Here is a 26,683-nt window from a genome sequence, read left to right as displayed (position 1 = left end):
TTGCAGGCCGGGTCGTTAATGCAGCATCAACTCCGGGAGCTGCACTGGATAGTTTTCCGAGAGGGAGGTCGAGGAAGTGGGCGGCGGAGTCTAGCGGCGGGGCTGCGCCGAACCGCGACTGGCGACGCTGAGGTGACGGCGAGCGGCTAGGTAGGTTGCGTCGTGGGTTGTCGGTTGCGAAGGGCTGCTGAGGACGTGGCCAAAAATGTCGAGGGTAGTCGTCGGAGAAGCTGTTCTCGGGAAACCGTTGACGGGTAAATGGCGACCAGCTGCTGCGGCAATAACGGGCGACGTGTCCAACGCGATGGCAGTAGAAATAGATGGGGCGGTCATCGGCTGTTCTCAATTTACCAAGACTGCGCGGTCGGTAGCGCGGTGGAACATCGTAGCGCGGTGGAACATGAGTACGGGGGGAAGGGGTACGGAAGCCGACGCAGGGATCCTGGCGTCCCAAGGCACAAACAGAGTGAAGTCCCAGGGACGTGATCTAGTCTCTAACGACGGCTTGGATAAGGGAAATCGTGGGGCCGTTCCGGTCATGCGTGCAGTGCTGAGCGACTGGAGCCTTAGCCTTGATCTCACGGTGTACTATTTTTGTCAGGCTTTCAGTCTGAGCCTCCGTGTTAGGCATCAGCGTTGTGCGTAGTGGCAGCAAGACATCTTGACACCGACGAAATCGCCGCCATAAGGCAACTGAGTAAACTGGTGGGCAATGCGGCGGCATTTCGCCTCCTAAAATCGTGGGCATTCGTTAAGAATGGCGTCGGTTGTAGCGGCATCCTTACACATCAGCAGATGGAAGGCGTCATCTGCAATGCCTTTAAGTGCGTGGCGTACCTTGTCGGCTTCCGACATTTCGGGATCAACCTTTGAGCAGAGGGCCAAAACATCGTGTATATACGTGATATACGATTCAGTGGAGGACTGGGCGTGCGAAGCGAGCTGTCGACGTGCGGCGAGCTGGCGACCCACGGGTGTGCCAAATAATTTGCGCATCTTTTCTTTGCAAACGTCTCAGCTGGTCAACGTCTGCTCGTTGGTCTCATACCGGGGTTTGGCTTTGTTTCTTAGATGATAAGGTAGGTTAGCCAGCATGATTGTACCATCACACCTTTTATGGGCGCTGGCCCGTTCGAACATGCGTACCCATTCTTCCACGTAGGTGTCGTCCTCCCCGGTGAAAAAGCCTGGGTCAAGGGGCTGAGAAACGATGATGAAGGGTGCAACGGGTGTGGTCTCGTTGGCAGGAGGCATCGTGGGGTGACGAATGTGTCGCCCACTCCGAAGATTCGGGGTGTGGTGTTGCTGCGCTGCTGACAGGCACAGGGACAGGAACCGCACCCCCTGTACCCCCCCCCCCCCCAAAAAAAAAGAAAAGATGTTACGAGGCAGATGCGTACTATTTACACGCTGTGCATAACAGCGATCTATTCTCAAAGAATGAGGCGTATAGTCTGAAGCCGAGGATACCAGGGCAGCTCGAGCCAGTTGTCTCTGGGCGACCTCTTCGTCTTCGCTTAGGCTTGCCTTGCGCGACCCACTGATGCTGCACGTAGCCATAGATGAAGTGTACGATGGATTGACCACCAGGTGATCCAGTTCATTGCCGTGTGAAATGTCAAGAGTGCCGTCACAATATGATCATTATTAGCATGTAACTTCCATTTGCACACTTTACACTGCCAAGGTTATGTTTCTATATGTACATATGCTAAATGTGTCGATGATTCGCTTGTGTATGCATGTAAATTTTATGCCTATTTTGAGGCGTGATTTTTAGCTTATATATTTGTGCGGTTTACACGTTTCATTGTACAGTGTTCTAAATCGTTCCTTGCTGTCTTTCAATTGTAGTTTCCAGAGGAGTTTGCAATGCATTCTTGCTATGCAATGTTTGGAATGCCTTGTTTGCTTGTTTTTTTTGTATATGCCATTTCGCTGTCATTTATAATCCCTGGCCCACTGAGCGAAACGAATTACGGGGGTTTCAGGTTTGCAGTTTTTACTGAAAAATATATGCATACAAGAAAGTAATACGTCAGGTAATAATACAGAAAGAGTTCCCAGAGATTACAATGCCGTGGAAACCACCTGTCCTAAGTACAAAAAAAGCAATACACGCAGGCAGGCAGTAGATTTACCGATCATGGAAGCAATATGGGCAAAAATAAATGAAACGGTTGTTGTAGATAAGTGAAGCAGTAATTTATTGAAAAAAAAAAACAAAGAAAATATTTATCAAAGGAGCTAATTTAAGTGAGATATATCCACCGAAGGAGACAGACACTTCACGGTGGTACATAAAAAACAAATCAAAATTCATTGCACATAAGCGTCATTGATTACACACCAATCGTTGACCACAAGTGATCTTTACTGTTTTACGGAATAAGCGTTCCGAAAGAAAAAAAACTCAGAGAGAGAGAGAGAGAGAGAGAGAGAGAGAGAGAGAGAGAGAGAGAGAGAGAGAGAGAGAGGGCTCTTTATTAGATGAAAGCCGAGAGGTTAGCCGGCATGTTCCCGGCTACAAGCTACGCTGCGGGGATCGGGAGAAGGGAGTAAAGGTCCTAAAAGAAGTAGGGCAGAAGAAATGGGGAAATAGAGAGGTTAAAAAAAAAGTGAACACGAAGCTTTGCGTGGCGAGGTAGAAGTCCGCACGATCTCACAGGTAAAATTCTCAATTGTCTCGGCGACGCCGATTCCGCGTAAATTGTATGATAAGGCAACCAACACTTTTCTCTGAGACGATGGAGAGGGCGAGAGTCCAAGGAGACGTTTCAAAGATATAGATGCGTTGTTGAGACACTCAATCTTTTCTGCGAGGGGATTTCTTTCTTGGATGTATGCCGGACACTCTAGAAGGACGTGCTCCGCTGCTTCGGGCAATCCACAATTATCGCAATAGGGATTTGAAGTTAGACCGAGGCGATGGCGGTAAGCTTTCGTGAGTGCTGCGTTGAGACGCAACCGGTGGTAAAGAGTTTCAAGCTTACGTGGAATCCGCTCTGGTAGCCTCATTCTGGGTCCAGGGTTTATATGGAGCAGGAAAGGGTGCCTAGTTTCAGGACAAGACGAGAGGCAGTTTCGCTCCCCTAAGGCAAGCTCCTCCGCTAGCACTGCGGCCTTGTGTTTTGTGAAAAAAATCTTTCTTACATTTCGCAGCTGTATAGGCGTCTGCGAGCTGTCTCATCCGCTTTCTAGTTGCCGAGAATGCCGCAATGTGAAAGCATTCATTGTAGGGTCACTCGGTGACCGCCGACGTAGGCGAGATGGTGAAGGTACGTGACGTCACGGGTTACATGTCCGTGAAGGCTTAAGCAGCTAGTCCGGGCTATATTCACGGATTCGAAGGCGGCGTTGCAAAATTTTATGTTTGTGTGCAATGAATTCCAAAGTATTATTCCTGAAAAGAGTAGTGTTTGCTTGCCATAACTGCGCGTACTTTTGGTAATAGCATATTATTTTGGTCGCGAATTTTGTATAATTAGAGTCAGGTAATTGTGAAAAAGAAGTGTTAATAATGACAGTACCTTTATTTCGGATGCGATAAATAAGAAAACGGAGCTTTAGCTGTAGTGAATATGCCAGCGTAATAATTTTCAGATTCCTGTAGATTGGGGGGACAGATGCCTGGTGAGGACTGAATTTAATAAGGCCTACTGCTTAGTTTTGCGAGTCTTGAAGGTGTGATGAGTGAGTTTCGTTCGTATTTTCTTGAGAAGGTAGGCAATACGTCGGGTGGCTGTGTATGAAAGCGTAAAAGAGTTACAGAAAAACATGACGAGATTTGATTCATACACATAAACGAAAACCATTTTTTAGCAAGGGACATAGCATATTTGTTAAATTTTAGATCAGAGTCGAGTGCAACATCTAAAGATGTGCTGTATAAACCATGTGATGATCTAGTATGATTCTCGGAACTAAAGAGGTTTGTTTATGACGGCTGCGAAAAACCATGAAGCACGTTTTTACCGCGTTTATGTTGAGCGCTTTATCCTTCAACCCCGACTCAATACTTCCATGGTCCATGTTCTCCCAGCGGCGCGAAGTGGAAGCACTTTTGTGATCCTGACAAAATCAGACGACAAAACCACGGAACGGTTCTCCCGGGAGGTTTTCGGAAGAGAACAACAGTCGAGCTTGGTAGTCTCACGGCGTCGGTAAACTTTAAAGAACCGTGCTGGACGCTACCGCTCTAGTTCTTGTCCCTTCTTTCTTTTCCGCGATCTCACCGCTATGGTAAAAAAAGAAGAAAATAACAAAAAACGTTATCCTGACATCGCGCTACCCCCGTTTGCGAAACTGGAGCGGATATATTTTAGGAGCTGTGATACTGAGATATGGTGAGGGGAAGAGCTTCAGGGACGTGCATGTAAGTACAGTCCCAAACTACACTTTTTGTGTTATGAATATACAACGCTGTAAATGCAACTGTTGGAGCGGACAATGAGTTGGGCCGAACATTGCAAACAGAGCGGAATGTGGAGCGACTGTATTGGTAATCGAAAGGTTGCAGAAGGAGGCTTGATGGTAAAGCCCCTCCGCGTTTCACAGCAATCACCATAGACAGGCCTTCACTAATGAAGCACTGTGTTACCCCGACCGCAACCTTTCTCCAGAGCAGACCGTTTTGTACTTTCTTTCTCCGCTTGCCTACTCGCGCTCTCTTCGCTATCAGCATCATTCATTATTTAACTGAATTCGGCATTTTTCATCTCCTATCATCTCTCCTGCGCCAGTTTCAAATTCAAGTTCAAAGCGTAGCCTGGCAACAGTCTGCGAGAAAACAAATAGGGCCGAAATATAGAGGTTCCCGCCGAGGTGGCTCAGTGGCTAAGACATTGCACTGCTGAGGACGAGATCGCGGGTTCGATTCCTGGCAACGGCGGCCGTTTTTCTGATGGAGGCGAAAACCAAAAACGCCCGTGTGTACGAGATTTCGGTGCACGTTAGAAATGGTCAAATTTAATCCGGAGCCCTCCACTACGACGCCCCTCATCGTCTGTGAGGCGTCGGCGCGTTAAACCCTACAATCAATCCGTGAAGGTCCTCGGGGCAAATTTTCCTTGCTTCCGTATGAAGATATCTTTGTTGCAGCCCCCAGTCACGGTATTGCGCAAAGGCAGTGCATTATCGTCTTTTTAAGGCGAAAGTCTTGAATCGCCCAATCCCATGTTCGTAACAGAAATGGCATTTCGGGAAGCGTTCCAGAGCATGATATCTCCTATAGAGGGCGGGTAGGCTCACCAAAGGCCGTCCACGCCAGTACACTTCAGATGGAAAGAGCGGAAGAACGCTGCCGAAATAGTGAACAGACGAGCAAGTAAATTCACCATCATCGTAGAACCTCCCGTTACCCGGCGGCAGAAACCAGAAGCAGCGAAAAGAGTAGGAAGCAGATCGACACCATTCGAATGCATTGTAATGGTAATGGTAATGGAGTGGATTGTAATGCAATTGTTCACAGACGGCAAGATTTCAAGCCCTTCGAAACCGCACTGGAGTCGTAAAGTATCTCAGGACATTCATACTTTGGCATTCGCAACGCATATGAAAGGGCGTAGGTGTCCCCAGATTTTTAGCATGGAATGGTGGTCAGCATGTTGGACCAGTAAAAAAATGACGAGCGCATCAGCCGCTGTATGTGAAGAGAAACGATGACGTCAGTTGAACAAATGCGTGTTTTGCATGAATGAAATAACAGAGCGAAAGTTCCAGCGAACTACCATGATCACCACCACATATAAGAAAATCTCAAGTTCCTCGTCCGTCACGGTTCCCGAAACCCATAGTCTGCTACTCACGGGTTTTGGGGAATGAAAGTGTTATGTACTCATAGGTTTGTATTTCCACGCTTGAAATCCGGCAAACGGGGCTTTTTGTCCTGAATACTTTTAGAAGCGGCATTACAACTTGGTATTTAAACTGCTGAAATATAAAATAGCGGTGGCTACCACTTCTTCAGCGGATCATGAAGGTCAGAAAATTAACCGGGCTTGAACTTTTTCAGATGCTCAAACTCTTAACTGAAGGTTAAGATGCTCAAAGCGAAAACTCGCAATCGCGATTAGGTCGTTCACTTGGTTATGCGGAGGCCTTTTGAAGGAAACAACGGGTGCTTAAGATATGCTCTCTAAAGGAACTCTCCTACTCAGACGGCTATTAAAAGCATCTCATTCGCTTTCATGGCTGTCTCCCGGTTTTTTTTTTTACTTTTTCAGACCTCCCGAAAGAGGTGAACAATGAATAATGAATGCCGAAATAAGTAATAACTGCGAGCTGAGCACATGGAGCATTAGAAGAATATACTGAAAATTGGTGCAACGCTGAACGTGAAATCAATACCCCTTTGAAAATGCCTACACGCAGAAATCACTTTACGCTTAACCATGAATCCGATATCCCTCTATGATTGCGTAAACTGTAGGCAGTAGAGGTTGGCTCTTGCGACGAAGTTTTTGCGACGAAGCTTCTGCCGTTCTTTTTTCTTTTCCGCAATGGCAGGCTAAAGTGACGCACACTTTCGCGAGCAAGCTTCCGCCGTCGTATCATTTTATTGGCGTGGAGCGTCCCTACCGCGGACGAAATTGTGAATGCCCCAGCCGATGTCACTCACTCAAAGCACGCACGAACGCACCCACGCACCCATCTACGCGTACCCACACACACACACACACACACCCACACACACACACACACACACACACACACACACACACACACACACACACACACACACACACACACACACACACACACACACACACACACACACACACACACACACACACACACACATACACACGCACACACGCACGCACGCACGCACGCACCCCCCCCCACACACACACGCACACGAACACTTACGGTGGTCAGAAGAAATTTTCCATCGGGAAATAGCAAAAAACAGTTCACAAAACAGAAGTAGAAGCACACTTGCAATGGCGACTAGGAGGATACATGCATGTTCTCCGAATAATACATTTCGCCGAGGAGATTGCAAAGCGCGTGAAACGTAGCGTCTTTGACGAATGGCCTGCTGCCTCTTGTAATCGCGTTTTAAGACACTGATATGGGAACACAACTCGAGTACGTTAGATGCAGAAAACAAAAGAAAATAGAAAAGAGAAAAATGACACGATCAGTACGAATGTACAATGAAAGTACATATGTCATTGTCTTCTTCCAAAAACACGAAAAGAATTGAACGAGAATGGAAGCGATGGCAGCCCCTTTGGGAAGGAGACTTGCCTTTTAAGCGCAGCCTCTACTCAAGACAAATTGTCCTTTTTAGGGGGAAAACGAACCGGGCAATAATACCGACTCTCCAAGCGCACCTAGATGGCGCAGTAAAATATTACGTCGTCGTTACGAATCTGTTATCTCATTTCATTCTCTTTCTTTGCCAGCTAGCGGTGAGCCGTGTACGAAACTCTATGGTGAGCCGTTCATTTGTCACCATGCTAGTACTGATAGCGCCATTTAGTGAAAGAAAAGAAACTGCCGGCTGTGCGAAACCTCGGGAAAAGTGTTGAGGCGGTCAGAGTGGCGAGTATGCTAGGAGTGGAAAAGGGTAGGAGGGAAACGAGGGGGGCAGTGTACTATAGGCAGGACTGTGTATATAGGTGATACATACAGGCAGGATCGTTATAAACTATAGAAACTGTTTTCATGCATAACACATGTATACAATATTTAGCACCGAGGAAGCCTTAGGCTTATCTGAGGGAAAATGTAGGTACACAACCGAAAGTACCAGTAGTGTTTTTTATAATGAAGAATGCAGGTTAGATTGATTTTTGCGATACGAAATAAAAAAACTGCAAATAAAAAAAGTTTCGAAGAAAATGAGTCAAAAGCGAACAAAAAATGCTTTGGCTTGTGCTGATGAACGCAAACTAATACAACAAATAAAAAAAATAATACACGTGCTGTGCCACATTACCACGCATCAGCAATGCCCACGCGCCTATAATAAATTCATTGGACCATGCCTCCATGGCAATTATCTAGCAAGGAGCGAGAGAGCACGGAGACGGCGCGAGGAGAAGGAGGGGAAAAAAGAGAGACCGTCATGTGGCATGAGACAAAAAGTGTCGTCATTCCACGGCGTTCGCAGCGAAGAAAGCAGGTACGGGGCCATTTTTCTACCTCACCTCCCCATACTTAATTATTATAGCTAAAAACTGCCCATTGAGCGAAAAGCCAGTGTTGCCGTTGAAGTCCAAATGCGGCTTCCGGGGAAGAGTTCTATAGCGCGAGACGTTCCCTAGTTCTGGCTTAAAAATGGCTTTGGGTGGCCGTCTATGCCATTACACTGCCGATGAATTTGGGAGAGGAATAACGCAGCCATGCGAACGAACAAAAGAGCAGCGAAATTCGCCCCATCGTCAACTCTGCGATTACACTCCGGTACGAACGAGCAAGAGCGCAACGTGTAGGAGGCAGATCGAAACCATTAGAAAACGAGCAGATGGTTCGCGAAGCGTGCGTCTCAAGCCGTGCGGTTACGAGGCCCTTCTACAGGCGAGGTGGTAGGAAAGCGTCACAGACTTTTAATTGTGCTTCAATAACGCTCTCGCATTCGCAACCAATAAGAACTGCGTAGCTGTGGCCTGCGTTTTTTTTTTAAGAAACGTGTTTCGCTCTTTCTCTTTTTTAACTCTCCTTGAAAAGAAAGTGATCAGAAAATGAGCTACGGCGACAGGCAGCAAGTTCTGTCGAATGCTCGCATAATACCCGCCGTGTGGCGACAAGCCTTACACAAGAAAAAAACAAAGCGAAGCGAAGCGCACATTTCATGAGATACGCGAAGGTCCCCAGCAAATAATAGTGGGCCGAAGGATCACTTCTGGCAAACAGGTGGATTGGCGAAATAATTATTATTTCACGACTACCGGCTTCAGTGCCTGTTTTCCAGAAGGTAAACAGTCACGCCGTGGCCTTAGAGTGTAAGCTTCTTGCGACTCGAATCAAATCACCACCGCCGAGGTACAAGGGAAGCCTCTCTACAGCGTCATCACTCGTATGAGTGGCCAAGAAAAAAAAAGAAAAAGAAAACACCCGAAAACGTTATCCCGCAGAAGTCAAAATAAGACTCGTTTAGACAATCCCGTGAAAGAAATGGAGTGGTGGGCGTAAGGTTTCAGGCCTCCTTGCCGAAGTGGTGCTGATAGGACGCGATAGCCGTGAAGATTACGATCAACACAACCGCGGAATCTTTATAGGGGAATGTGTGTGTAGGCCTATATTCTTCGCGAGCCTCCTGCATAAATGAGCTTTTCCATCTGAGAATATATTGTAAGAGGTGGCCGCTGCATTTAAGTGTTTTTTTTAGTTCTCTGGTTTTCTTTCAGGAAGAATCCTCAAAACACAAATGAAAAACGTGCCTTGCAATATAGCGTAGGGGATCTTTGATGTCCGAGAACGGCTTAGCGAGTGAATATCCGGGCTGCGTTATACTCTTTTCCCCAGGGAGCCTTCTGGAGCTTGTGTCAATACCTTGCAAACTGCATGAGGGAATCTTTTTCTCTCGTAGGGCTGAAAAGAGAAAGTGCGGATTATATGGGGATTCCGGAAAATGAAACGGGAAAATCAAGGTTGCAATATTTAAAAACGTTTGCAAATTCTACAAAGAAAGCACTTCACTCCGCATTTGCCGTTTGAGGCAGCCGTCAACGCCGTAAAAAGCACAAGCTGAATACGGTTCGAAAAATAAAATACCATTTTTAGGCTAGAAACAGTTTGACCATTGTTTTTTGGATAGCCAAGAAATAGTGCTTTACAGAACAACGAGGCAATACGCTGCTGAGCGCGAGGTCGCGGGTTCGATTCCCGGCCGCGGCGGCCGCTTTTCTGATGGAGGCGAAAAGCAAAAACGCCCGTGTGTACGAGATTTCGGCGCACGATAAAGATCACCGGGTGGTCAAAATTAATCCGGAGCCCTCCACTACGGCGCGCCTCATCGCCTGCGTTGCGTCGGCGCGTTAAACCCCACAATCAATCGACAACGAGGCAATAGCCGGCGAGTAGTGGACTGTTTAAGGAAACGCCAGATTAGAGAAATCACAACTACATGGCAGCGACGGGTAAACGTTGAGTTCTGTTTCGCCAAAACAACCTACCGCCCCACAATCCGACCGTTGTATATGGAGATGACATGAATCTGGCTTCGAACGGGATTCTGACCCCTTAGATTTTCCAAGTTTTATACCATAGGATTTCTTTCTGTGTCACGAACTTGTAAATCTGGCTTGGTGAAAGATATTTTTTCTACTAAAGGTTCCATAACCACCATAAATGCGTATTTTGGGGAATATGCCAATTTTTGGTGTTGTGTAGGCACTTAAAAATGAGAAGTCCTTACGCAATACAATGTTTATGAATAAATTATTCATGTTAAGTAAAATGTCTCAAACTTCTATTCTCACCGTACATGTTAAAGTTCATCAACAGAAATGAATTGGTTGAGTAAATATTTATATTCGAGCGTCGGGTGTTTATAGAAATAATTGCCCTAATAGCGATAAGAGGTCAGGAAAAATTTACACATTGAGAATTTCATAAAAGCAATGATCCGGCACTTCGAGAGGTACAAAGTTTCCCTGTACACGAATACTATCACTAAAACCCACGAAAATTCGCCAAAGGCTCCTCACCGGCTGCTTTTATGCTCCTTTCCACCATCTTTCATAGCGACAGGTGCGGTTGTAGAGGGAGCAAGGTTTTTCCGGTAAGCCATATCTAATACCCTTTAATTGGGGCCTTTGAGGGGTCATAAATAAACACAACAATAAATATATAAATAAATAAACTAATAAATAAATAAACTAATAAATAAATAAATAAATACTCACCCCAAATACAATAGAGAGGGTAGAGTAAAGTACGCAGTTTGCGAAACCTAATTAGAAATATATTGTAAGTCAACGAAACCCTCCTCTGAGTTCATTTTGCACCCAAACAGCAGTTAGTGCCTGCGGTTGAGTAACGTGCAGCGTGTTTACAGAAGTAACGGTTCGGTGCATCACCCCCTGCTCAAAGGTCTGCTGCCACTCGAAGTGGTAACTGACCTCAACATTTTTCTATGGGGAAAGGTCGTTGATCGATCCAGGAGGAATCCAGTTTGTCATAAACGGACAGACGGGGAATAGTCCGGCGGCAGTACTGATGATGATGTAGTCGCTGCATCAACTGTATGATGAATACGCGGCCACCGTAAAAGGGATGGTGTAATAGTTCTTTCGACTTTTTTGTGTCGTAACATGGTTTTAGAATGTATTCAACAAACACAACGACTAGTCAAAATAGGCGGTCACAAAGTGCCTCAGCTAAAAATTACTTCTCTATGCCCATCACATAACTTAAAATTTTGCAGAAAACAGTTTTCTCTTTTTTGTGGTCTTGGCCTTCTTCGACCGCTGGAATTACGTCATTGCAGCGGTGTAGCGGCTGTTGGCCGGCTTTCCTTCAATTTCAGCTATGGACGGATTCGATAGCCACTTTCAAGGGAAAGCCATACAAGCAAAGCAGGAACGGAAAGCGCATCTGCTGCAACGAGCAAATTATGCAGTGCCGTTCCGGGCTGCCGATTAGTGTAACTTTACCAGTGCTTACACACGCTTATAAATGAGTGGAAGATTTTATTGAATGTGTTGCAGAGCCTCTTTAAAACGACGGACCTATTTGTAAGCGTAATGCTGATGCAAAAGAAAGTAAAAATCCGCACTGACATAATACCCACACTAATGCTGTATACATGCTTGTGTTACAATATAGACGGCCATTGTACGTTTCTTCGAGGTGATGGGCAGTGCTTTTTTAAGCCATTAACGTATACTAGAACTCAGGAGTGAAAATGCTAGGATTCAGAACAAAATTCTCGCCGACTTCTGTGTTGAACAAATCAAGATTACTCGATATTAATTGTCGCATGATATTTATATACACTTTAAGAAAAAAGGGTAGAGAAAAGGAGGAAATCGAGGGTTTTCTGCCCCGGACCAGCGAGATTCTCCTTTTAGCTAATTACACGTAGCGCCCTCTGTACGGCCTCTACGAAACACAGAAACGGGGGAGGAAATATTCTCCCCTGTCGTCTGCAATCTGCTGTCGGCGCCGACGCCGAAAACGAAACGGTTCATCGTTGCACTGTGGCTTTCGCCGATCGGGCGCATACGACGACTATGAGCAACACCTCCCCTGTGATGTTTTGCTTGCTTGTTTTCTCGCTGTCTTTCTTTTTATAATTACCATGTGCCCGCCATGCTAACGCACGGCTCGCCAGCCGTGTGTTTGAAGCACATTCTGTGGGCACCGCTGCATGCTTGCTGTGTGCGACTCGCCTGCGCCCTGTTCAACGTTACCAATGCATTTGTGGACGTTTTATACTGACGCCAAAGGGTAAAAGAGGGCAGCGATGATAGCAAACTGCCCCTTTTTTCGTCAACGAGCACGGACCGCAGCATATTGAAGCATCAGTTACCAAGAACAACAGGCCCCCATTCAGCAACATCTTGGTAGAGTGTACTAGAAGTTTTAGAGTGGCCCGAGCGGCGGCCTCTCCGATTGCTCCGCCGGGTCGACTTTCGCGCAGAAAATAAAACCGGTATAGCGGCGGCGCTGCTGTCGTCAACAACTGAACAGCCGGCGCTCCCCGGCACCAGCTCCCAGCCTGCGCGCGGCAATATTTGCGTTGCTCGCGGCGGTGTTTTGCGCATGCGAAGCTGATTTATTTTGGATTATGAAGTTTAACGCGCCGGCGCTACACAGGCGATGAGGCAAGTGGTAATGGGTGGCTTAGGATTAATTTTAACCCCCTGGAGATCTTTAATGTGCGCCGAATTATCTCGAAGACACGGGCGTTTTTCGTTTTTATCCTCCATCACAAAAGCGGCCCCGCCGCGGCCGGGAATGGAACCTGCGCCTTTGGTCAGCTGATTTGGAAAGTAGCCGCAGAAACGTTGTGACTCCGCTTGAGCAAACTTTAAACTAGTAGGACCCGACATAAAATTATTGGCCCCCTCCCCCCCCCCCCCCCCCCAACGATACTTTCTCATTTTTTATGCGTTTTCTTAAAACGTTAATTGTTGATATACAGTAACCTCTCGTTAACTCAAAGTCGTAAAATTAGCTGAAAATTTTGAGTAAGCGCAGAGTTTCGAGTTAATTAAGTCAAATGCAGAAAATTTGCAACCAGGTCCCTGAAATAACAGCTAGTGGTGCTAACAAAAGCACTATTGCACAGGGGAGATTTGGTAATAAAGGTAAAATAATTCGCAGGAAAAAGAAACTTTTATTGCAGAACAAAGAACTGTGTTGCGCTCGCCTGTTTCGCGTTCGCATCTGCACCCTAGAAAAGCGTACCCGAGCTTCTCAATGCATCGCATTGATTGGTGGTCGCCACCGCTACATTTTACCTTGTTACAAAGCAGACGCAGCATGTATGTTGGTTCTGTCGTTGTACGCACGCACTTCTGGAGGCTCCTCCTCGTCCGCATGATCAGCTGCGTCGTTCACAGCAATGATGTACGCGCCAGACAGCATTCCGGTAACGGGAACGCGCAGTCCGCGTAAACTTGCACTTGACGACCGCGTTCGGCGGGAGTAATCATTCGAACGGGGACCTTATCAGCTGCCAGCAGCGGACTTTGCCTTGTGTCCTCTCTGCCAGGATTTCGAGACATCCGTGGTCCTCCGAAAAAACGTTTCGAGATAAAGCGGGCAAATGCGGATCGCCTATGGGAGCTAAACACACGGTGAGAAAAAGTTTCGAGAAGATATTTTGAGATAGGAGAGTTCGAGTTAACGAGGGATTAATTTGACGGGCAGGCAGCAGGACTGTTTTTCCCTTCCCCTTCTTGATTCTGCGCATGAAGCAAAAGCGGCGGGCGCAAATTCTATATAGGCTGTAAAAAGTTTAATGTTTTTTTACGTTCCTATTTGGAACAAAAATACCAAGTGCCTTCTACTGGGATACCCCTACCGTTGGTGCTTGTACTGCCGTTAGTGGGCTTTCTTATTTTATTAACCTGCTATGTCGCATATTGCAGGCACTTGGTGAGGAACTGTGTACTGAAAATGAAGTGCCAAGCCGGCATGACCAATCCTGCATGCCAGTAGAAGATGCCGCTGTGTTTACTACCTCTTGTATTAAGGGGGGGGGGGCTTCTGAATCCTTCCGTGCATTTTTGAAAGTTTATTAGCGATCTCTAGGACGTTTTTACCAGTTGCTTCAGCGACAAGAAGCTCCACCATGACAGCGTTATGGATGTGCCGCAGCCCTTATTCACAGCAAACACCTTAACGGCGTTGGTTGCGACCAGCACCTGAGACCTTGACAGCAAATGTGGTTCAGTTATGTATACATTGTGACACGGATTTATTTCTATATTAAAGGTTTAATCAAGTTCCGTGATTACATGCGAAGGTGGGAGCAACACCCTAAACTTAGCCGTCGCTAATGATCGAGGGTGAGTTATGAAAATGCGTTGGCCAAAAATGTCAATTAAAACCTCCATGTTAGCGTTATTCCTAAACCTTTACCGGTGTAGACTTTGTGCAAAATTTCCCGGGTTACATTTCGTTTTCTGGGCTATTGAAAATGAAAACAAAATGTGTATTTTGTTCCAGTTCCGTTTATTTGAACCTCCATGTTAGCGTTCTTGAACCTTTATCTCTATAGTAGACAGTATATTTCATTTTTGTCGCGGTCAATATTTTTTCTAAACTATGTTTTGCGTTTGTTTTATGTGCGTGTAACTGTACCATCAGCATACTTGTGAAATAAATTTGTGTTGATTTGATTCAACTCCTTTGTTTACCGAATCAGGTGAAAGGTGGTGCGATTAATAGAACGTTGCGGGAATAGTTCTATGAAAGACGGTCATTGGGACAATTAAGCTAACCGCTGGGTTAACCCCTTTTTAGTTAAAAAGATGTCTCGCTTGCGGGTGTCATTCTCTGTTCGGCCACCACGGTGACCCGTAATTATCCCAAGCGGGCCACTGCTTAAATACTGCTATAATAACAACTCACGCAATGAAAATCAAACGCAACTTATGATATTAACCCACATAACTGCAGTCCGAACGTAAATTGCAAGACAATAAATGAAAATTATTCTGAGAAGCTATCATCCCAGTCCTCATATATTTTTCCATGCCATTTGCGTCGACCAACTATGTCCATCAAGCAGCACAATAAGAACACAATCATAAAGCAATCATGAACTGGTTCATACCAGGCAATTTCACGCAAAATACTTTTTTATGGGAAATTGTAATAGCGAAAATGTCGCTGCAATTTATTTACAATCCACTACGAATGCTGCAAAGGAAAATCCGCAATTTTCATTGTTGTCGAGCGGTAAAGGCAAAACTAACGCAAGATGAGGTGCAGCGTTGATTTTTCATTTCGTTACCCACAGTCCACTGTACCTACAGTATATTTAAGCAATTGGACGACCCGCAGAACAAATTTCGAGCGCTCCGCGCGTAAAGAAGCAGCGTTTCCTGGCCCGCGCGCGGCCAGCCGCCGCTTTCGCTTTCAGTTGTCCTTGACTACAGCGCCGCCGCTATTTTCTGCGCAAAACGAGCACCTCTCCGGGCGTTCGGTCGGGCCACTCTAAAACTTCTAGTACACTCTAATCTTGGCTGAATGGTTGCCAGACCAGCGGTGCGCTCTACGGTAAAATAGCCAAGGTGAGGCAATAAGTATCATTACCCAAACATACCTGCCGCACTGTTTCGTGAAACGTTTTTTCTTCTTTGAGCTATTTTACTGATTCTTACAAAACCTCAAATTATTAAAAGTTTGCAATTGCACGGATTACATTTGATGAAATAAAAAAACCCACCTAAGGCTTACGCGCTGCCGTGGGGTATCGAAACAAGCAACGATCTCACTGTTCCTACCTGCATTCTCGGCGATCAGGGTTATAAATACTTTGTCGCCGTTTAAATGTTTAGTTGTGGCTTGTGATCATGCGGACACGTGTAAAGTGTATATATGTTGTGGTGTTATTATGCTTGCGATTTTGAGTGTTGCGTGTATTGTGCGTTGGCAGTGCCTTTAATGAAGTGTATGTCGCTGTGTTGTGCTATGTTTCTTTCCAATATGTGCCCGCCCACATGCGGCCTCTGTGATGTAATATACGTTATCCATAAAGGAAACCAAGGAAACGCCTTGATGTAAGTGTCCCACTGATGGTGATGCTTAGTAGCTGCCCCTCCCCACCCCTACTTTATTTTTGCGTCATCTATCGGTCATTTTAAAACGTTTGCGGTTGCTTTACTTCGAGCATGTCAGGGGGCGAGCATTGTCATCTCCTCGCTCGGGCATTTGCGACGGTTGCGACAGCGACGGATACGTTTTTTGTGTTGCCTGCATTGCCTTTGCGCTGAGATTGCAGACGATCCGCGTTTTGATGCATCGGTTGTAGCAAGGTAAGGTGACTAACAACAACTGGTTGTTCTCAAACGGCCGCATTGGATGCTTGTGATCTTGTGTGCGGTGAACGGCGGGGTTACGAGCCTTTCGGAAATAAAGGCGGCATTTTGAAAGCAATCGGTATGACTTCTACTGTGTTTAGGGCGGCGCGTTCGCTCTGAACGCGTAGGCGGGGCGCGCAGCCAGACGAATGCAAGTCGCGCATATACGATTGGCGACATCGCTTGCTAACCGCAGTTCTGGTGCTCGGTAGGTAATTTCTTTGTTATTTTAGCGAATTTTAAGCGCACACAACCACGGTAACCTACGTATTTGTACTTCCTCGATCCTCAAACCGATCAGCTCGCTAGGCCTTTCTCGCATGACAAGCCTTGCTTGGGTGACGCTGCCAGGGGAGGAACGCTCCTCCATTAGCTCACGAAAGGGGGAAATCTTCCTCCACTCCTAGGGGTAGAAACGCGCTCCTCCCTCTTAGAGGGAGAATCTTTCTACCTCTTAGGGAGAAATATATGATACATTCCTGTTCCACCCTTAAGGGAGAAACTACCACACCCTTTTTTCTTAGAGTGTAAATAATGTTTTTAACACCATACGAAAATAGAACGCGTAAGTCGGGGAGAGAGTATAGAGAGCTCTAACACTTTATGTACCGTTCTTACAGTTATATAAATCTGTTGTTACTTTATAGTATATTCAAGATATAGAATAGTCGCATTACCGTTCCTATACATTTTTTCTTGTTGTCTGAATTTCATACTCTCTTTGAAGAGCATTCTTTCTAACTAGTTCCATTTCCCTCTTTACTGCTTTCCTTCTAGTCTTTTTTTATAGCTTTTGTTTTATTTTCAATATCTTTTTGTTTTTAATATAAATGATGTTATCTGAATCATCCAAACCCATCCCATCTTGCTATTGTGATCCCCATCACACTTATTAAGCCCTGTCGCCGACAGAGCTCAGCGCTCGAGTTCCTAAAGCCCCTTGCCACTGTTCCGAGCTAGAGGCGTTTTTCGAGTACACATTCCTGTACAAACCTCTGCCAATTTTTTGTGTCTAAAGTTGATTCGTCCCTGCTAACACAGCGTTCCAGGAGATGGAAACCTTCCAGTCTACTTTCACGTCGTACATTAGACAAGACACTAGCTACTGTTGCTCACGCGGAGTCGAATCGAAGACGGATAAACAGATTTTCTGTGTTTTTACGCAGAGCGCACTTCTTCGGAGACAGCAGTGAATTACCCCACCAAGTTATAAATTTTAAGTTACGGGCTGTGTCAAGGAAAGACGGTGCAGCAACGATTTAGTCCTTTTGTTCATACCGCACTGCAAACAATGTTTAATTCCGTTAATGGCATGCAGAAGGGGATATCTGACCAAGAGTCGAACACGCTGCTATTTACACAGTCTATCCGGTCACGAAGATGAGAGAACTGCAGTTTTTTTTTTTCAAAAAGGAAGCTAGCTCGTGATTCAATGCATGGCTGAATAAGAAGTAATATTGCCTTGTATGCAAGAGTGAGCAGGCAGCCATAAGGAACGACGTGATGCCCAACTCGGCGTCACTAGTGAAGTTTAGGAGGCTGTATGTCCGAGATGCGGTGCGAATGCTGGCTCAAGCCGCGTGTAGTCATTGAGATGGCCCGTAAGCACATACGGTGGTGAAGTGCTGACCAAAGGACGCTGTATGCTTTATATGAAAGTTCTCTCAACAAGGTGTATAGCGGGTGCTGACTGTAAATTTCACTGCACTGTGTTGTACTATAGCCGCAAATCGCTCGTTAGAAGAAGACTCCGGGGGTACCATGTGATCAACAAACGTCAGGTCATTTGAATCAAAAGCGAGACATTCTCCGGCTTTGCGTATCTCGGATTAAAGAATCGAGTGGCCTGATTTAAATATGGGAGCTCAGGCTCGATTCCGACGTGGTGACTGGTGAGAACCGTTGCTTGTTTACCAATACCTGGAAGTGAGGTAAACGTAAGGTAGTCCAGGATTTTAATTGTAGTATAGTTGCCTGTGGACATTCGATAGGCGCGTTGCCGTGTCAGCGCTCAAAGTAAGTGCTGTAGGAAATGAGCAGTGGCATCAGTTAGGACTAAAATGGCAAGCACAATTAGATACTGTAGCAGGGTGGCGAGTTGGGCGAGTTGGTGTACTTGCATCTTGGGGAACAGCGCGAACTAACAGGGACACAAAAAGAAAGAAGTGTCCACTTCTTTCTTTTTGTGTCCCTGTTAGTTCGCGCTGTTCCCCTAGATACCATTAGATACGCCAAAAGGACCACCAAAGACCACGCGGCATTCAGCACCGCGCCCGACGGGGAGAGCCGTGTGTGGGTGAGCTTCGTGAAGAAAATGCCACCCGGCATGTTGTAGGGGTGTGGGCCTGGAAGGGGCATCAGAACCGAATACCATCGAGGCGGTATCGGCTTTACTTATGTACAATAGGTGGAATGGAAGTCGGAGAGATCAGTTGCTTCCAGTCAGGTCATTGATTCAGTTTCTTCACTTTAGCCGGCTTAGTGCACGGTGTGCAGTTATTTTTCTTGAAACGACGGGCACTTTTGCAACATTGTAGTCAACGTTATTCCTACTACCCGATAAGGGGCGTTTCTTGGTGTAAAGACTGACAGGAAACGTAAACAGCCTACTTAAGTCAGCACTGGGGGATCCTAAAAGGTAGACTCGCACATAACATTAACATATTCATCGCCGCCCCCACATCAGTGTGTAGTGGCTAAAAAACCATTCACGGGTTTGCGAATATCAGACACTCTAGCGAACGTCTAGTCAATATTTCCTGCAGGTTGTTAGGCCCTCGAGTAAAGAGTGAACGAGGATGTTTATTTGGCGGTGCGACCGGTGCGATGATGGTGATGTATGAGGGAAGAGGATGGGATAATGTTGATGAGGATGATCATGTTATGCCGATGATAAAATACGGGGATTGCACATAATCTACAAACACGTCCTTATAAGTGATCGACGATGGCCAGGCGTGGTGGCGTGACATACACGCTTACAGTAATAAGGCATTGCTTACAGTAATAAGGCATCGTCTTGCTCACCAGGAGTGGAAAAAGAGAGGTTTTCATCAACCGATAAGCCAGCTCGTTTACTGCGAATATTCTAGCGTCGTCCTCAACTTTATATGCCAATCTACTGTTGCGACCCCGCAGCGTACTAGCATTTCCTCCGTTCTCAAAGGCAAATAATGTCGGTAGACCGCTTTGTTCTCTGCGGTGAAGGCAGGGATCGAGACTATTGCAAAGGACGGTTCCCCCCCGCACAGCTGTTGCTCATCTCTTTCCGATGATGTTCTGCGGTCGTTCTGACATTAAAACCGGAAGGCCACACGGCGTTGACAGGCGAAAGGTTTATTTGGGAGGTATTGGCGGTGAGCGCGAACACGGGCGGCGCTGCAAAGCGCGCCTCCGTGACGTCGGCTTAGGGATTCTCGCATTTGTCGTCTGCTTCACTCAGGCTCGCTCTCCCTGCTGTTTCCTTGCGTTCGGTCCACGTCTGATGCTTTTCCGCACCAGAATTGGCGTGTGGTAACTTTTTATCACAATAATATTCTTAATATCGTATACACTACATCATGGTGTGAGTTAAAGCATTGTTTTGGATACTGCTATGGAAGAAACATTGCCGAGGTCGCCCCATTTCTCGCGAAGCCGGTCCTGTGCGGAGTGCGAAGAGTCGGAGTTAGGTGTCAGCTTCTGTATTAAGCCATCTTTCGAACAAAGGGAACAGTCAGCTGCTAATAACCAACAACAGAGAAACTGGAAGACCAAAACAAATTCTAGGCCTTCAAAGCTGCCGGCTTTGGCGGAAGGCATTACGATTCCCGGTAATCACATGTAAGGTGAAACAGTTTTTGCAAGCTTGCCGAATGCTCGAAAGAATTGTATTACATCACTTTACATTGTAATGGCGTGAAAGTAAGGCGACATGCACTATGGGCCGCGCAAAAACTGCAGGTAGAGTTCCTAATAACCCACTGTGTGCATAGGCGCGTGGTGTTTACATCCCGGGCTTCTAACCAGTATGGATGTTTATTGAGCAAAACGAGTCACGTCTACGTTAAAGATACAGTAACACTATGTTTTTTATACCTGGAGGAATATTTCGTTACATTTTCCACAGCCATATCTTCCCGATATTCGGATATGCGTTATAAGAAAACTGCACTCAAGAGGAGGAGGAGGAACAGGTGGAGGAGAAAACTTTATTTAACACTGAAATCGAGCCGGTTAGTAGGCCGGGACCTCAGTCCAGGACAAGATAGTAAAAGTAATTTTCTTTGATTCATAGAACGCCATCCTGAGTAGAGTAGGATTGGTTCTTTGCGCCTGGAACAGTTGGAAATGAGTAAAGAGTTGCTTGGAAATATTAATCGGTTGCGATTCTTGTAATATATGCAGGTGTACTATGTATTCCGTTAGTAATATATGCAGGTATACAATTTAAACCGTTAGTTAGCGAGTATATCATGCCTTCAATACCATAATCATGTCATCATTGTTCGGGTTGAGAGTCAGTTCGTTATGATAACGATGGTTACGATAGAAATTCGGAGTACACTAGCCGCCTTCCAGTACTGTGGACAACGTTGTTTGGGGCGCGATCACGTTGGCGTAGCACAAACCTTCTCATTGTATTTGCATGTGAATATACAAAGCACGCTGCGGATATGCACCTTCTTGCACGCAGCCGGAATGAAAGCTAATTTGTGAAGGTGGGAATGTCTGCCACACAGTATCTTTGTGAGCCTCCCAAACATCCCCAAACCTCCCAATAAGACGTTTGTGATGGTGCAGAAAAATTAAAACGTTGGTCACAAAAAAAAACAAGAAACATTAATCTGATACAAGACAACAGCAACGAAAGAAATATAAGACAGTTGTTTTATTTTCTGCTGCGCGATGCGCGCGTGTAGGGCCCCGCTGCTTAGTACGTAGCATTAGAGTGTTGATTCTTCATAAGAGCATCCCAAAAATACTGCAGAGAAGCCTACGCATTTTCAATACTTATTGAGGAGCTCTGAGTGCTGATCCTCGCGAATAAGCTAGAAGGGACGAGTTACACACGCTCTTCCGACCGATGCTCTGAAGAAAGTTGTTCTCTATCTCCTCGTTGGTTGCAAACTTGTGGGGGATACAGCTTCAAATTATTCAGATGCGTCAGAAGCTGATAAAGTAATTTAATCACTATAAATACGATGTTTAAGACACTCCAGCAACAAAGCGGGCGATTTCTACCACACACACTGCCGCCTCTCACAAGCGAAGTGTAGCAGACGACAGCGGCGCGAGTCCCTAAGCCGACGTCAGAGCCAGGGGGCGCCACTCAAACATCTCACCGCCAATGGGGAGGCTCTTCCGCCCGCGGAAGGTACTTCCCGTAACGAAGCTCTGTGCGCGTAAAAATGTAACTCGGGCGTACACACGAAAGTAAATGAGCTCTTCACTTGGTAAGGGACGGGGAGCTATTTTAGGTACCAGTAGGTCAATTTAGGGTGTCTAAGCTTTTCACAGGGAATGCTGGAACATTTTCAGAACGCTAATCGTTTTCACCATTTCCACCCCGAGGATTCAGCGGAATACGGCTTTCCCCGCATGTGGTGGACGCCGCCGCTGTCGTTTATACCGGCTTTTGTGAATACCGTCACCCTAAAGAACTTTTTCGCACTAAAATTTTCATTAAGACTCTCTACAAATATGAATGCGGCCTGGCCTGAAGAACTAGCCCTGGAAACGAAGAACGCAGAGGAAGGTTTTTTGAACTTCCTGTGAGAGTTTAGTTCTGTTCACTGTATTCGTGTAGCGATTTTGTTCGGAAGGCTCGAGCGGTAGCCTAACGAGCCACTCTACAAATATGAATGTGGCCTGGCCTAAAGAACTAGCCCTGGAAACGAAGAACGCAGAGGAAGGTTTTTTTGAACTTCCTGTGAGGGTTTAGTTCTGTTCACTGTATTCGTGTAGCGATTTTGTTCGGAAGGCTCGAGTGGTAGCCTAACGAGCCACTGCTAGTCTATTGAGCTTAACGAGACGTAATTTTATTTCCGTCCGGTAATGGTGACCTAGAGGCAGGAAGTGGCTCTGGGGAGCAGGGCCTAGTATTTGAGTCTTCGGAAGCCGTTCTGTTCCGGATCGATAGCATCCCACATTGGAGTAGTTGTAGGCGACGTAAAATGATCGACAAAAGCGGATGCAAGCTCTGGGTGTGTTAGATTTGTTTTCACGGTTTTTTTAGCATCCTGGGATCGTTTCCGGTATACCATTTCTGTAGCGAGAATGGAGTTGTAAGGAACTCTAATATTATGTTTGTGTACCTTAGCTTCAGAAAACACTAAAAATGTGTAGTGATAATTCTATTTCTCCATGAAGCATGAAAAAGTGGGTAATAGTGCCTTTCAGAGGCTTCCGCATGAAGCAGATAGTTTCCCGAAGTCTCCGGCTTTGTTTATATGTCGGTCCACGGTGGATGGCTTGGCTATGTATGCGCCGGCGTATCTCAAATACAAGCATGCGGGCTCCGAGTGACGCGCGAATGGAGTTCAACCCGTGGCGCTGTGTCTGCAGAACGTCTGCTTTACGAGGTTGTTTTTTATGCTTGCACCATAGACGGGAATGAAAGAAGTTACTTTTACCACAAACCATTAACATTCTCAAGGCCATTAAGAATGTTCAACTCATGTAATACGTCGAGAAACAAAGAGAATTGCGGAGAGGCACCGCCACAAAGCATACCTGTTTCGTCGCCGTTGCGAAGAAAGGGCCACCCAGCTTTTACGGTTGGGAAAAGCGGGTGAAAAACTAGAAAGCATCAAGGTCTTGAACCCACGGGAAACATCTTTAAAAGCAAGGAGAACGTTGGATTCATAATGCAAAGAGCGCAAATACGGCGGACGTTGAACGCGCTGCCTAGCAACTGTTGATAGAAGCTAGTTGCTACGGTCTAGTTGATAGTCAGAGTGTGTCGTTTCTCCCACCTTTTCCAAGTGCGTCACCTTTGCGCCGTTTGCATTATGCACTACAGTCAAATCTAGTTACTACGAACCCCACATTAACGAATTTCTCACATTTATGAACATTTTCAAAATACCCGCCAGATTGTCTATATTATGAGTGTAAAAATACTTCAGAGCAACGCATATCAGTGTAGCGCATATTTTAGAACAACAAACGTAAATGTTCTTCGTTTCAGTCGAGGAACATCAGTATTACGAATTCGGGTAAACTAACAGCGCCGCAGATTTCGCGTGAAACAAACTGCCGTTTCTGTGTCTATACCCCAAAGTGGAGTAGCTATTATCATCACCATGTTGAGCGCCAATTGCTAGTGCAACCACAAAACTGAAGTTTAATGTGCAGTAGCCTAGGCAACCTAGCCGCCTTTCACCCTTTTCTTTTTGTTGGGTGTCAGTCAGTGGCCGCTTGGTGGTTCGGTGGTTTTTAACGCTATTCACGTGTACGGGCAGGTATTTCTTTGTTGTAAGTGATCTTGCTGCGAAGTGTGTACGAGATCGTACGATGAATACAGCTAGCGACACAGCCAAGAAGAAGCGATGGAAGTCATCGTCCCAACGCGAACGAAGACGTCGGTGGGTTATAGAACACAGAGGATGAGACAGTGTCAAAAATTGATGTTCGCTCGTTCTGATGATGTGCCCTATGAGGTGTTGCGCAGAGTTGCATCCGTTGTGCGAACTGCTGCACTCGCTAAAAGAACTGATTTCTTCAAACAAAGCTACTTTGAAGTGAGTGCAACGTTTTGATTTGAGAGTTTGCTTGTCTTCGAACGCGTATACTGTCAAGGTACGTCCTTTTCACCTTTACGTATAGGCACTGGCTTATAGCCGCAAGTTTTTCATTACAACGATATTTCAAAATACCAAAGAATTTTGGGCAATCCAGCGTGCTTAATTATATCGAGATTTGACTGTAGTACCAACTTGTGCAACTGACACTTCTTCTGAGAACTCCGGAGTTTCCTTTCATACAAAAGACAGAAGCGGTAACCTTAAATCCCTTGTGCATTTTCGTGGATCTAGATTGAGAGTTGTACCAGCACCAAGATGTTACCAGCACAGTTGAAGTAACGGATTTTTGAGAGCTTTAGCATGTTCTTCTCCCACGGTACTTGTTAGGTTATGTGGTAGCGCATTGCATAGAAAAGCCAGTGGGCAGCTGATCAAAGAGCTTTGTCATTCCGTCCCACCAAAAAACCTCGAAGCCTCAAGAGAAATGTATTTAGTGAGGTGCCGGGAATCGAACCTTTGACCTTTACGCCGTGAAACCTGCAACCAAACTACTGTGCCACCCCAAACGCCCTAGGGGTATGGCGTTAGCAAGAGCGGGGAACAAAACCATGCGCAGCCATTTGGAAAGAAAAAAAATTGGCCGCGCATCTGCTGGTTTCGTTGCAAATGTCGACAAAAGACGATAGTCTTTATCGTCTTTTGCCAAGTAAATGCTTCCCTTCGCTTTTCGCTCCCCTTACATCTTGTTCCTCTTGCCTCGCGCTCCTCCCAAGTCCACGCCAAAGGTTTGCCTAAATCATTTTAAATTTACGGCGTCCCACCGCTCCAGGCCGGGTTTCTCGATGCCAACGTTGCTGTACGGCGAAGACGCGCGTGAATCGAGGCGTCCTACTCCACGTGCGTTGCAAGAAGAAGAACCTATCTAGTGGAACCTTTCGTAACTGTTGCCGGTTGATTTCTTAAAATGGCGCCAGAAGCTATAGTGGCGCGGGCGACAGCAGGCGACGGCGGAGTGATTTTTTTTCTGCAGTTGATGAAGTATTTAATTTCGCAAAAATCAAGCATGTATGATCTTTTTACAAAGGAAGAGAGCAAATATTAATTTGTTGTGTTATATTTTCGTAATGTCTTGGTCTTCTTCAAAACTGTTGACAAGTATAAACATTACACCGGACTTAGACGGATAGATTTAGCTGTGACTATATAAGACTATTGTGCAGGCATTATTTTACTTTGGCCTGGTGGCTGAATCTAGTCACAGACAGACAGACACACAGACAGACAGACAGACAGACAGACAGACAGACAGACAGACAGACAGACAGACATAGAAACGGACCAAAATTTCTGGGTTTAAGTAGCCCAAGAAAGACTATCGTCTTTATAATGGTCGGAACCGAACCTGGGTCCCTCGCGTTATGAAACCGGCGTCTATCCGATTGAGCTATCATCGCATTTCGGGTGCACAGGCATATCCTTTGGGTTCGTAACGCGGGCGTTGGCTTTGGACCTGGTCGTGAGTTCTGGCTCGTACCAACGCGGTACACTTTGGGAGAGATGTGAAGGGCTGCGGACGAAACCGCTGGGGCCTGCCAGTCGTGGAGAACTTTCGGTGGCAAGTTCGGAAATCCATGTGAGGGGAAACAGGTCTTCGACTTAAGAAAGAGAGGCTCCCCGCTCGTCTGTTTCTCTAGCCTTGCAAAACTGGGGAAGCTGTGCCATTTTTCTGTTCCCTCTTTTACAGTGAGGCCACCATGAGTTCAGTTCAGGGAAGCAAAGTTAAGCCCACTTTGCTTTTAGCAGTATTGCGAAGGCAGTTCAACTTGTGTCTTCAAGAACAAACCAACCGGAATCCTTACAGAGCCTAGTGATGTAATGAAGACCGCGTAAAAAAAATATTTTGATCTATATTCTGCATATAATTTCATGCACACGTGAGCTAACAGAAACACGGTCAATTTTTATTTCTCAGAGTACTGCCAGTTTGAAGAATCAGCGGAGGGTGCAACATCTTGAACTTTTTATCCTGTCTTACCTAAACGTTTTGACAATTGTGACCAATGTCGCTCGCAATCGTACTTGTGTTCTCGTTAACTACAAAGGTGGCTCCACAATAAATGCTATGGCTTCTTTTCAGGCTCGTGTTCTGGCTATTTTCATTACTGCCCAGCAACTACCCTGCCGCGGACAGGTGTGAGAGAAGGACTAAGCGGCATTTAGGACGAAACGCCAGCGGTGCGTATGTTGGAACGCAGTACAACAAACAACAAATAAAGTGCAGCCAAGCCGACACTTGGAACGTTATAAATAGTTTCTGGCAACCCCTGAAATACAAGCACATGTAGAGCAGCCACGACGCTAGCGACGGGGGTCGTGGCTGTACAAATGTGCCTATAATCACGCTTGGGCTTTGCTCGCGAAGTGTCGCTGCCAAGGCGCCGAGCCACCTCATGACATGGGAGA

Source organism: Haemaphysalis longicornis, unplaced genomic scaffold (genome assembly GCF_048455015.1).
Source record: "Haemaphysalis longicornis isolate Haplotype H1 unplaced genomic scaffold, Haemaphysalis longicornis Haplotype H1 scaffold_3, whole genome shotgun sequence".
In the NCBI taxonomy this organism is placed as follows: Eukaryota; Metazoa; Arthropoda; class Arachnida; order Ixodida; family Ixodidae; genus Haemaphysalis; species Haemaphysalis longicornis.
Note: the sequence above shows the minus strand (reverse complement) of the source record.